Below are 13121 nucleotides of genomic sequence, written 5' to 3'. Positions count from 1 at the left end.
TTTTTCGCTGTCTTAAGGTGGAGTGTTAGGTTGTTGATTTGAAATATTTCTTTTCTTCTCTTAAAGTAGGCATGTATAAGTTTCTCCCTAACTGCTGCATTAACTGAGTCTCATGTTTTTCTATGGTGTGTATTCATTTTTATTCATCTGTAATATTTTCTATTAATAATTTCCTTTGTGGTTTTTTTCAGTGATGTATTGGTTTTTTCAGAGCATGTTTTTAAATTTTTATGTATTGGTGAATTTTCCAATTTATTTCTATTATTAAATGCTGTCTGTGTTTTTATGCTTCTAGCATGAAAAAACTGCTTTAGTATTTCTTGTAGGAAAAAGTTGTGCCAGCAATGAATTATCTGACTTTTTGTTTATCTGGGTATGTTTTTATTTCACCTTTGTTTTTAATTTTTAATTTTTTTTTTGAGATGGAGTCTTGCTCTGTCACCCAGGCTGAAATGCAGTGGCACAATCTTGGCTCACTGCAACCTCTGTCTCCTGGGCCCAAGAGATTCTCCTGCCTCAGCTTCCTGAGTAGCTGAGATTATAGGCGTGCACCACCATGTCCGGCTAATTTTTTGTATTTTTTGTAGAAATGGGGTTTCACTGTGTTGGCCAGGCTGGTCTAGAACTCCTGACCTCAGGTGATCCACCTGCCGCAGCCTCCCAAAGTGCTGGGATTACAGATGTGAGCCACTGCATCTGGCTATTTCACCTTTATTTTTGAAAGATAGTTTTTCTGGATATGAGTCTTGGCTGTTTGGTGGGGGGGCACTTTCAATATGCTATCCCACAGCCTCCTGTCCTCCATAATTTATTATAAGAAATCAGATGTCATTCTTATTAGGGTTTCTTTGTATGTGACAAGTCATTTTCTCTTGCCACTTTCAAAATTTTCCTTTTGTCTTTTATTTTCAGCATTTTTACTATGATGCATTTGTACATGGGGATCTCTTTGCATTTATTCTACTTAGAGTTGGTTGATCTTGGATGGGTAGAATTTTTCTGCTCCTTTCTCTCCTCTCCTTCTGTTACTCCAATTAAGTGTATGTTGATATGCTTAATGGTGTCCCATATTTCTTAAAGATTTTGTTTCTTTTTCTTCATTCTTTATTCTCTATTTTGGATTTCATACTCTCTATTGATCTATCTTCAATTATGCTGTTCTTTTCTTCTGCCAGTTCACATCTATAGTCGAGCCCTTTTAGTGATTTTTTCATGTCAATTACTGTACTTTTTAATGCCAGAATTTTAATTTTTTTAAAATAAAGTCTCTTTATTGATATTGTCTGTTTGATGAAACATTGTCATAATCTTTTTTTACTTCTTTAAGCCTGGTTTGTTTTAGTTCTTTGAACACATTTGTAATGATAGACTTAAAGTCTTTGTCTGTTCAATTCAATCTGGGCCCTCTCCTAGGCGGTTTCCATTGCCTGTTTTTTTCCCCATGTGTGTGTCACACTTTGTTTCTGTGGGTATAGGTTTCATGTGCATCCCTGTGAAGAGACCACCAAACAGGCTTTGTGTGAGCAACATGGCTGTTTATTTCACCTGGGTGCAGGTGGGCTGAGTCCGAACAGAGAGTCAGCGAAGGGAGATGGGGTGGGGCTGTTTTATAGGATTTGGGTAGGTAAAGGAAAATTACAGTCAAAGGGGGGTTGTTCTCTGGCGGGCAGAGTGGGGGTCACAAGGTACTCAGTGGGGGAGCTTTTGAGCCAGATGATCCAGGAGAAGGAATTTCACAAGACAATGTTATCGGTTAAGGCAGGAACAGGCCATTTTCACTTCTTTTGTGGTGGAATGTCATCAGTTAAGGCAGGAACAGGCCATTTTCACTTCTTTTGTGGTGGAATGTCATCAGTTAAGGCAGGAACCAGCGATCTGGATGTGTACGTGCAGGTCACAGGGGATATAATGGCTTAGCTTGGGCTCAGAGGCCTCACAATAGGAACTGAAAGAAACAATTGTTTATGATGCAGAACATTCTACAGGGCCCTGTTATTTATATCAAAACCTGATGCTTGGAAACTTTTGGTTTTATTTTAAGTCATCCTTCATCAGGATTATGTGAAGAAAATGGATTTTAATCACATTTCTCTCCTTTGATATTGGCTGTCTTCTTTGATTGCTTTGACCCAACTATTGGTTGGGTCTGGAACTGCCTCATCTTGGAACTCCTCAGTTTGAGTGGTTGACGCTCACTCTGCTCAAGGAGAAGCTTCCTGGATGTGAGCTTCCTCTAATCCTTCTTTCTTTGCCTATTCTTATAGTATTGCTTCTGAAATATGTTTACTCCATGGCACACAGATGATGTATATTTGTCTAGCATCCTAGGGTAAATGAAAAAATCCACTTGTAGCTTGAGGTGTCCTGCTTGGGGATTCTGACCCAAGTGTCTCCAGTACACCAGATGATAAGTTCTACCCTGGCCCAAGATAAAGTTTTAGGTGTAGGGGAGAGGGACAAGGAAATTACTCAGTCCACTTTTGGTGTAAGCCTTCAGCCAGATATCCAGAATACATGAGTTAAGCTTACAAACACCCAGATTCACTCCCTACCCTTCAGAGGCCAACTCCTGAAAACTACATCACCTAGGCTTCTTTGTCAACTGTCTTCTGGCTGGATTTAGCCAATGGGATGCATTAATGGGAGACTGTGGAGCAGAAGGAAGGGAAAGGCAGCTGTCTCCCTCTGGCCTACCCCTTGGGTGTCATTCTCGTGTTACTGGAAATGGCCCCATCTCCTTGGTCAGTCCTGCTCCCTCTGTGCAGTCTCTGTTGTGATTCCAGCTCCTGTCAGACACCTGTGACCCCTGGGTTTTATTAATCCCATCACCTTCTTGCATCCCTTGAGCTTTTAGGCATGCTGCATTTGCTAATATCTGTGTTGCTTTATGATTCTTTGTTTGGATTTTCAGCAACTCTATCAAATAATTAGTTCCCCATTAATTTCACTCTATTGAATATCTGATGTGGGCTGTTTTCCTGACTGCATTCTGACTCAGACAGCATGCTAACAGCATATACGTGGCCTTACAAATATCCCCAGCTGGTAAAAAATGATATTCATTGGATTGACCTTATTTCCTGTGGACAGATCTTCATCATAAACCTGTGGCAGCAGGAGGCAGCTAGTACAGAATTTGGGAGCCTGAGTCCTGGCCAAGCATTATTTACCTGGCCAATAATGGGGAAGAACAGAGATTTCGAAGAACAGAACATAGCTGCCTGGCAACCCCCTACTCATCCTTTAAAATCCAAATGTCTTCACTCTTGGTCACTGGCCTTTTTTCCTCCCACTTCCTTCAGGCTGAATCAGTTCCTCCCTCATCTGTATTCCCAAAACAGTTTTCATAAGTATACTATAGCACTTTTTTGCATTGGAGTCACGTGTGGACCTATTTCCCCTATTAGTTTGCTGAGGGCAGGAACCTGGTCTCAGTCAACTCTACTTCCAGTGCCTTGCTCAGAGTCCAATGCCTGGCACATAGAAGACAATGACACGGTTTCACTGAATTCAGTGTTTCCCTAACCTGGCTGCATATTGGGATCACTTAGAAATATTTTTAACATGTTGGTTGTCCAGTCTTCACCCCAGGCTAATTAAATCAGCATCTCTGAAGACGGGGTCCTGAGCACTGGAATTTTTAAATGACCCCCTGGGTGAATTTTTGTGATTCTGGGATTATGAGCTGGTGGTTTAGCTGATTGCTTTACCTTAGCACACTTCTTCTTGCTGATGAGTCCTGGCATAAAGCCCAAATTCCTCTACAATTTAATTCAATTAAGTAAATATGTTTGAGTGCCCACTCTGTGCCAGCCACTGTGCAAACAGATGCTTGCTACTTAAAGTGTGCTCTGTGAACCAGCAGCATCAGCATCACCAGGGAACCTAGAAATATGGAATGCCAGGTCCAGGCCTACTGAGTCAGAATCTGCATTTAACATGATCCCCAAATGATCTGCATGCACATTAAGGTCTAAGAAACCGTGCTGTAGATATCAAACAAATGTCCAGTTGCTTGCACACTGTGAATTGTATTTCCTTTCTCAATCATTCTGCTTTACTTACTACCCTTAAAAAGGTGTCATATTATATTCTCTTCTCCAGCTAAAATGGACTGTCTAGTGTGAAGCAGGTTGAGACTAGGGAGGGATGAAATGAGATAGTGGATAGAGGATTCCCTGGGTGTGGACGGAAGAGGGAAGGTGTGGTTGGCCGTTGGAAAGATGGAAGCATTTCTTGGTACATTGAGGATCAGGATATGGGAGTCTTTGGGATGGGATGTTTGGTAAGGATGACTCCTGTTTCTAATATTGCCAATTCCTTAGGAAAGATTCAGGTATACTAGAGGAATCCTCAGGCCTGTGTGTTGGAGGGCTGGAGCAGATCTGATTGCCAGAGCAGGCTGGCATTAATGCCTTCCAAGATAGAGTAAATAAAGCAGCCTCTTTCACCTCATGCTCTTAGGACCAAGGAACAGAGGGACATTTTTAAGGGCTGGCCCATTGGACATCACAAGTTACCCACAAAGGTAACATTTTAAAAATTCTCTTAACTTCACAAATATTTAAAGCCTAATTCTCCTCACAGTGATTTCAGATTCTGTTGACTGCTATCTGTTGCCAGAGATGTGGTGCACACCTCAACCAAACATGTGTGTATGTGAATAACAAACACAACTTTCAGGGGCAATACTTTAAAGAATGGTGCCAGTGCGATCTGTTGTTTTCTATTGTAGTCTCCTAAAACTTATCATTGGATTGATTTCATCACTCAATAATGAATTGCAGCCCATAATTTGAAAAAACAATGTTTTCCACAGAATCATAGTAAATTTGCAAGGAAAGCAGTTGGACACATTCAGCTTGAACTTGTCAAGCTGACCCTACTCCTTTTAGCATAATTTAGCCTGGAATCCTTACCTGGCTTCAAAGCTGTATGCTCTGGACACATACATGATTTCATCTTGCTAAGCCTCAATTCCCCATCTGAATGTGGGTATAATTATATCCCCCCCCCATTCATCCTCCCCACATCTCTCCCCTACCCGAGGACACCCCTGGCCATCCCACAGGTAGTAATAACTGCTAGGTCTCTGGACCCAAGGTGTTATGTGTGGTGATGGGCAGAGTACACCATCAGAGCCTGAGGATGACGACAGCACCCTCAGGAGCCTTGCAGCTCAGGAGGCAGATTTGGAAATGACAATATATAAAAATATAACCCTTACTCACTGGCACAGGAAGGAAAATGTTTCCTTCCATATTCAGATCTTTTTTACAACTTTATTAAGGTGAAATTGATATATAAAAAACTGCAAATATTTAATGTGTACAATTTGATGAATTTGGACTTATGCAGGCACCTGTGATACCATCACCACAATCAAGGTAATAAACATATTCATCACCTCCAAAAGCTTCCTAGTGTTCCTTGGCTTAGAAAAAAAGTTTTTGGATATCTGCAGAGAGAAAAAAGCAAGGACAGTAATATGGTTTGGCTGTGTCCCCACCCAAATGTCATCTTGAATTGTAACTCCCATAATTCCCACACGTTGTGGGAGGAACCCAGTGGGAGGTGATTGAATTATGAGGGCGGATCTTTCCTGTGCTGTTCTCATGATAGTGAATGAGCCTCACGAGATCTGATGGTTTTAAAAACGGGAGTCTTCCAGCACAAGCTCTCTTCTTTTGTCTGCTGCCATATGAGACGTGCCTTTCACCTGCCACTGTGATTGTGAGGCCTCCCCAGCCATGTGGAACTGTAAGTCCAATAAACCTCTTTCTTTTGTAAATTGCCCAGTCTCAGGTATATCTTTATCAGCAGTGTGAAAACGGACTAATACAGGCAAATATTATAAAAAGTTACCAGCAAATATCAAATGTCATTGGCTTTACACAGTGAAGGTTTATTTCTTAATTATATCACAGTCTCATGGGTGGCAGTAATGGCTCAGAGATCCAGGCTCTTGTTTTTTTTTTTTTTTTTTTGTACAAATTTATGGGGCACATGTGCAGTTTTGTTACATGCATAGATTGCATGGTGGTCAGGTCAGGGCTTTTAGGTTATCTATCACCTGAATAATGTGCATTGTACCCATTAACAAATTTCTCATCATGCACTCCTCTCCTTCTGATCCAGGTTCTTTAAGTCAAGGCTTGCACAGCCACTGCAAATGAGGAGAAAATCATGGGACAGTCACACTCAGACACTGACACCACTTCTGCTCACCTGATCAGCCTAACTGCAACGGTGGCTGGTAGGTAAGGAGGCCATGGTGTGGTGAGAGGAGGGTGAGTCCCTCACTGCCTCACCTAGAGGTGAGGAAGAAGAGAAGGTGATGTAACCATCACCCTATCACCAAAAGCCAGCCCACTCACCAAGAAGGAAAAACACACCGAAGTTCCTTTATTATTAGCCATTGGATCTTAAATCCTACAAACGATGTCAGTGGCATTCTTGCTTTGGCATTTTGACTTATTACTGAAAATAATGTGCTAAAAAGACCAAACCATGCCTCACTGACAGCCCCCTGAAAGCTGAGGTTTGCATGGAGAAGAGCTGTTGCATCCCACTCTAACTAGTTATATCTGTCTTTGACTCCTGTTCCCATACCCAGGGGGAGGTAATGGGTGGGAAGATGTGCACAGCTCAGCCCAACCCTTCCCTTATGCTGGAAAACCACTCCAGGCACTGGCAAAAGTGTTCTTGGAATTCTCTTCCCTGATTATTAGCCTGTCTTTGTATATAACAGTCACGCGCACAAGATTTCTCTCCTCTGATTCAGTTAGGAAAGATATGGACTGTGCTTAAATCCAACATTGGCAAGTCATATGTATGAATAAAATTTGCATAACCACCCAAAATGGATGGAAAAATTAAATCATTCTGTCAAATCAAACTTTGTTGTCTGGGTCTAAGATTTACAACTGCTGCCGTCAACTATGAAGAGCTGGTCCACATGGCTCAGTGGCTATACCAGAACCCATGGCAAACTGCCATCCAAATGACTTGTAATGTGTCATTCATAACTGTCTAGTCTTAAGCAATTTCACTGAGAGTATAAGATTTCTGTTAACATATGAATTAAAATTTAATTTTAACACTTGAAAGTATATCTGAAGTTAAAAAAATTTCCAAAATTTAAAAAAATCTTGAAATTCTCATCTTACAATCATTGCCTTGGTGACACAGAACTAGGATTATTTCAAAGGAACTGTCAAAAGAGCTTTGAATTTTTTTTTTTTTTTTTTTTTTGAGACAGGGTTTCACTTTTATCCCCCAGGCTAGAGTACAATGGGTGATCTGGGCTCACTGCAATCTCCACCTCCTGGGCTCAAGCGATTCTCTTGCCCCAGACTCCTGAGTAGCTGGGACAACAGGCACATGCTACTGTACCCGGCTTATTATTATTATTATTATTTGAAGACAGGGTTTCATTCTCTTATCCAGGCTGGAGTGCAGTGGTGCGATCTCTGCCCACTGCAACCTCTGCCTCCCCAGTTCAAGCGATTCTCGTACCTCGGCTTCCTGAGTAGCTGGGATTACAAGTGTGTGCCACCACACCCAGCTAATTTTTGTACTTTTAGTAGAGTTGGGGTTTCACCATGTTGGCCAGGCTGGTTTCGAACTCCTGACCTCAAGTGATTTGCCTGCCTCAGCCTCCCAAGGTGCTGGGGTTACAGGTGTGAGTCACCATGTCCGGCCTGAAATACACGCTTTTTTTTTTTTGAGATGGAGTCTCACTTTCGTAGCCTAGGCTGGAGTACAGTGGCACAATCTTGGCTCACCACAACCTCTGCCTCCTGAGTTCAAGTGACTCTCCTGCCTCAGCCTCCCGAGTAGCTGGGATTACAGGCACACACCACCATGCCTGGCTAATTTTTGTATTTTTAGTAGAGACAGGGTTTCACCATGTTGGCCAGGCTGGTTTCGAACTCCTGACCTCGGGTGATCTCCCGCCTTGGCCTCCCAAAGTTCTGGGATTACAGACATAAGCCACCATGTCCAGCCCATGCTTCCTTTTTAAAAAGAGCTTATCCTCAGTATCTTAAGCCATCATTGTCTGGGAGGTGGTGAGCTTCAGGGTTGCCACACATTTAATGATGCTGTCATCAGATTCTTGTCAACTACAGCTGCCACTGTGTAACAGTTACTAGACACAAAACCTGGTTTCTGGTATAACTGCCTTGTCTTAGGGACAGGCAACTTTTAAAGAGCCATGCCATGGTAATGGATTTTTTTCTTAAAAGACTTACCTTGTTGTAGTCTTGTGAAATCCATTCATCATGAAATGCCTGTGTCAATGAACTGAACATGGATGTTCTGCCCAAATTTGTATGTTGAAATCCTAACCCCTAAGGTGATGATACTAGGAAGTGGGACCTTTGGAAGGTGATTAGGTTAGAAGGGTAAAGTCCCCATGAATGGGATTCATGTTCTTGTAGAAGAAGGCCCAGAGAGTTCATTCACTGCTTCTACCACGTTGAGGACACAAAGAGAAGACGCCATCTCTGACCCAGGAAGAGGCCCTCACCAGACACCGAATCTGCTGGCACCTTGATCTTGGACCTCCCAGCCTCCAGAGCTGTGAGCAACAAATTTCTCTAGGCACAGGGAGATGCAGTAGCCCTGAAGCCAGCCTGTTGGCAGCAATGTTAACCCCCCTCTAGAGCCTTGAACACAGTGCCTTTGGCTGACAAAATGTCTGGAAACATGGTACCATATCAGGGGAACCAGCCCCCGATATTTCAATGTGGGTTCTTTTCTATTTTCCCTAACTGTCAGACAGTCTGAGAAATAAAGGGAAAAAGTACAAAAGGGAGAAATTTTAAAGCTGGGTGTCCGGGGGAGACATCACATGTCAGCAGGTTCCATGCTGCCCCCTGAGCCCTAAAACCAGCAAGTTTTTATTAGCAATTTTCAAAGGGGAGGGAGTGTATGAATAGGGTGTGGGTCACAGAGATCACATGCTTCAAGGGCGACAAAAGATCACAAGGCAGAAGGTCAGGACGAGATAACAAGGTCAGGGTGAAACTAGAATTACTAATGAAGTTCCATGTCCCGCTGTGCACGCATTGCCATTGATAAACATCTTAACAGGTTCAAGAGCAGAGAACCGGTCTGACTAGAATTCGCCAGGCTGGTATTTCCTAATCCTAGCAAGCCTGGGGGCACTGCAGGAGGCCAGGGTGTGTTTCATCCCTTATCTGCAACTGCATAAGGCAGACACCCCCCAGAGCAGCCATTTTAGAGGCCCCCCTGGGAATGCATTCTTTTCCCAGGGCTGTTAATTATTAATATTCCTTACTGGGGAAAGAATTCAGTGATAATTCTCTTACCCGTTTTCAGTAATAAGAGAAATATGGCTCTGTCCTACCTGGCTCCCAGGCAGTCAGACCTAATGGTTATCTCCCTTGTTCCCTGAACATCGCTGTTATCCTGTTCTTTTTTCAAGGTGCCCAGATTTCATATTGTTCAAACGTACATGCTTTATGAACAATTTGTGCAGTTAACGCAATCATCACAGGGTCCTGAGGCGACATACATCCTCAGTTTATGAAGACGATGGGATTAAGAGATTAAAGTAAAGACAGGCATAGGAAATTATAAGGGTATTGATTGGGGAAATGATAAATGTCCATGAAATCTTCACAATTTATGTTCAGAGATTGCAGTAAAGACAGGCATAAGAAATTATAAAAGTATTAATTTGGAGAACTAACAAATGTCCATGAAATCTTCACAATTTATATTCTTCTGTCACAGCTTCAGCAGTGACCCTCCGTTCGGGGTCCCTGACTTCCTGCAATAGTACCACTTGCTCGTTTAAATCCTCCAAATCTAACTCTCTGAGTCTGGGACTGCATGGAGGGGAGAAATATCTGAACAGTTGTGAAGATTCTGCCTAGTGTTCTGCTGCTGAAATGAGCAGGGATCCTGAGAGAATCTCAGATGGAGCAGCTCACCACACTGACAGCCACCACCCCAGGACCCGGGCACACAGTATTATTTAAATTGATATAGTATTTATTTTTCAATATGAACAGTGATAACAAACATAAAGCCATTGTTTAAAATTATGTAAAACATCCAACATAAAATAGAAGTTTCAAGTTCTTGGTAACAGTGACTCAAAATCACTAAGATTTATTAATCTGTCATGAAATAGATGCACACTTTGCTTTTGTGGAAATGAAATTCTTCAACAGTTTTAATGCGTATGTGTTCCGTGATCTCTCCTTTTTTTTAATAGAAATGATCATTGCACTTGCCAGTTTTTCTTGCAACATTGTAAATCTTAAGAAGTTTTAAAGTAATTTTAATTTTGAGAAGCTATGTTCTCCACCGGCAACTGTTACTGGCTAAGTTAAATATATACTAAAGAACTCAGAAATAAATTCAATAAATATTGCTGCCAGTATGCTGCAAGTCTGGTGGGAGTCAAAACATTAGTTCTCACTAAGAACCCATGTCTCTGTTGTTATGGGAAAAGGATTAATGCAAAGCAGCCCTGTCTAGATAAGACTTTAACCTTCTGCCCTCGAGAATTGTCATAGTATATGGACCATTAGCATAGACCCTCTACTGCCATCTGCTGGAAATCTGCCATAGTAAATACCAAAAAAAATCCATGATGGCGAGAATGTGTGGGACACCTCTTTAGAAGGTCCCTTTTGGTCAGTGCACAACTAGAGCAACCATATGTGGCATTCCTGAATATGGTCATTAAAACAAGCTGACTCCTTCCTCTGGGTCCCAGCCAAAGAGTGATCAATCTGCTCCACTGAAGGGAATACTGTTTATGGAGGACCTAACCAGACTGTATGCAGAGGGCAATTCAAGAGATTTCCTATGGTAATTTGACTCCTTTTTTTTGAGACAGTCTCACTCTGTCACCCAGGCTGGAGTGCAGTGGTGTGATTTCGGCTCACTGCAACATCTGCCCCTCTGGTTCCAGAAATTCTCCTGCCTCAGCCTTCTGAGTAACTGGGATCACAGGCACCGGCCAACACACTTGGCTAACTTTGTATTTTTAATAGAGATGGGGTTTCACCATGTTGTCCAGGTTGGTCTCGAACTCCTGACCTCAGGTGATCCACCCGCCTCAGCCTCCCAAAGTGCTGGGATTATAGGTGTGAACCACTGTGCCTGGCCCAGTTTTGACTACTTTTGATCACTCCCTTACCCAGCACTTATATAAGGGGTGACTCAGTTTTCCTGGCATATTTAGCTGGCAGAAAATATGACTGACTCTATTATATGTATATGAAATAGCATCAAATTTGAGAGCAAATATGAACACATGAAAGGAAGCTGTGGAATTACGTGAATTCTGAGGGTTTTCTTAGCTGATTTTAGTTTGCATGGACAACTAGATGTCTATGTTGAGACTGTTCCCTTTCCAGAGTGTAGAGTTGTCACTGGGAAGTGACCACCTAGTCAAGGATCACAATTTCCCCTCCCTCTTCTCCATTCACCCCCGCTTGCTTCTAGATGTGACAAGCTTTCACCAGTAGAAGTGACACGTGTCTCTTCTACAAGGTGAATATGAAGCAGATGTACCTTTTCTGTCTCCCCTGCCCTGCCTGCAGAGCTCTGCACTCTGAGGGAAGGGCAAAGCTGAAAAATAGTGCCTGGAGCCCTGCCATCTGGGAGCACTCATACTGCACTGTTGCTGAGTAAGAACCTTGCATTGCATCAAGCCACCAAATGCTGGGAGGTTATTCATCACAGTGGTCAGCATTATCTTAATTAATATGATTTGCTATTAATGCATTTAACGCATTTTGTTGGCCAGTAAATGACTAGTAATACCATGGAGCAAAAGTTACAGAAACTTTTATGGAAGAAAAATGAAAAAAATTGAAACCATTACTTTTTTCTGAAAATTGGCAAAAGACTGCTCTTCCTAAATTTCAAAGCAAAGTACTTGTGTGACTCACACACATATTCCATGGAACATGGCTTTGAGACCCCCTGAACAGGCTTTTTGGAAGGCTCCTTTCTGCTCACTCTTTCAGAAGAACAGCATCTAAGGTGGTGGGTACAGGTCGTGGCAAACTCCACCTTTGCCAGGCCTCTCTCTGAATACCCTTATTATTGCAGGTGTTCACCCTCACATGATCCAAGGATAGAGTGTGAGGGCCTGGGACCTCTCCAATGTCTTTCCTTTTTTTTTTTTTTTGAGACAGAGTTTTGCTCTTGTTGCCCAGGCTGGAGTGCAATGGCACTATCTCAGCTCACTGCAACCTCCGCCTCCCAGGTTCAAGTGATTATCCTGCCTCAGCTTCCTGAGTAGCTGGGATTACAGGTGTGTGCCACCACACCCTGCTAATTTTGTATTTTTAGTAGAGACAGGGTTTCTCCATGTTGGTCGGGCTGGTCTCAAAGTCCCAACCTCTGGTGATCTTGGCCTCGCGAAGTGCTGGGATTACAGGCGTGAGCCACCATGCTGGCCCAAAGCCTACTTTTCTATAAAGATGAACATACTTGGCTGGGAGCAGTGGTTCACGCCTGTAATCCCAGCATTTTGAGAGGCTGCAGCAGGCAGATCGCTTGAGCCCAGGAGTTTGAGACTAGCCTGGGCAACATGGTGAAACCCTGTCTCTACAAAAAATTAAAAAAAAAAAAAAGCGGGGCATGGTGGCATATGCCTGTGGTCCTAGCTATTTGGGAGACTGAGGTGGGGGTGAGAGGATCCTTTGAGTCCAGGAGGTCGAGGCTGCAGTGAGCCATGATCATGCCACTGCTCTCCACTCTCCAGCCTGGGTGACAGAGCGAGACCTTGTCTCAGAAAACAAACAAACAAACAAACAAGCAAACAAAAAAACATATTTCAGGAGATGAGATGATGAGAAAGAAGTGCCATCGTATGCTGGAATCTAAATAGAAATTTAAGAAAAAAATCCTAGGTCAGAATAAGCTCATTAATAAGCCCAAGTATTTACATCTCACCCAGATATTTGGCTTCTCTGGAGCTCAGGACCAACCTTGTAAGGTTCTCCTTGTCTATCGCTGATTAAGGAAATTCTCCAGCTTCTTTGTTCTGATTTAGCATTATTGTTAGTGAGCCAGGGCGGGGTTTCACTGTTTATTAATTGATTCAGTCTCTCGCCACTAAA

This window comes from Pongo pygmaeus, chromosome 12 (genome assembly GCF_028885625.2).
Source record: "Pongo pygmaeus isolate AG05252 chromosome 12, NHGRI_mPonPyg2-v2.0_pri, whole genome shotgun sequence".
In the NCBI taxonomy this organism is placed as follows: domain Eukaryota; kingdom Metazoa; phylum Chordata; class Mammalia; order Primates; family Hominidae; genus Pongo; species Pongo pygmaeus.
This window is presented reverse-complemented; position numbering follows the sequence as displayed.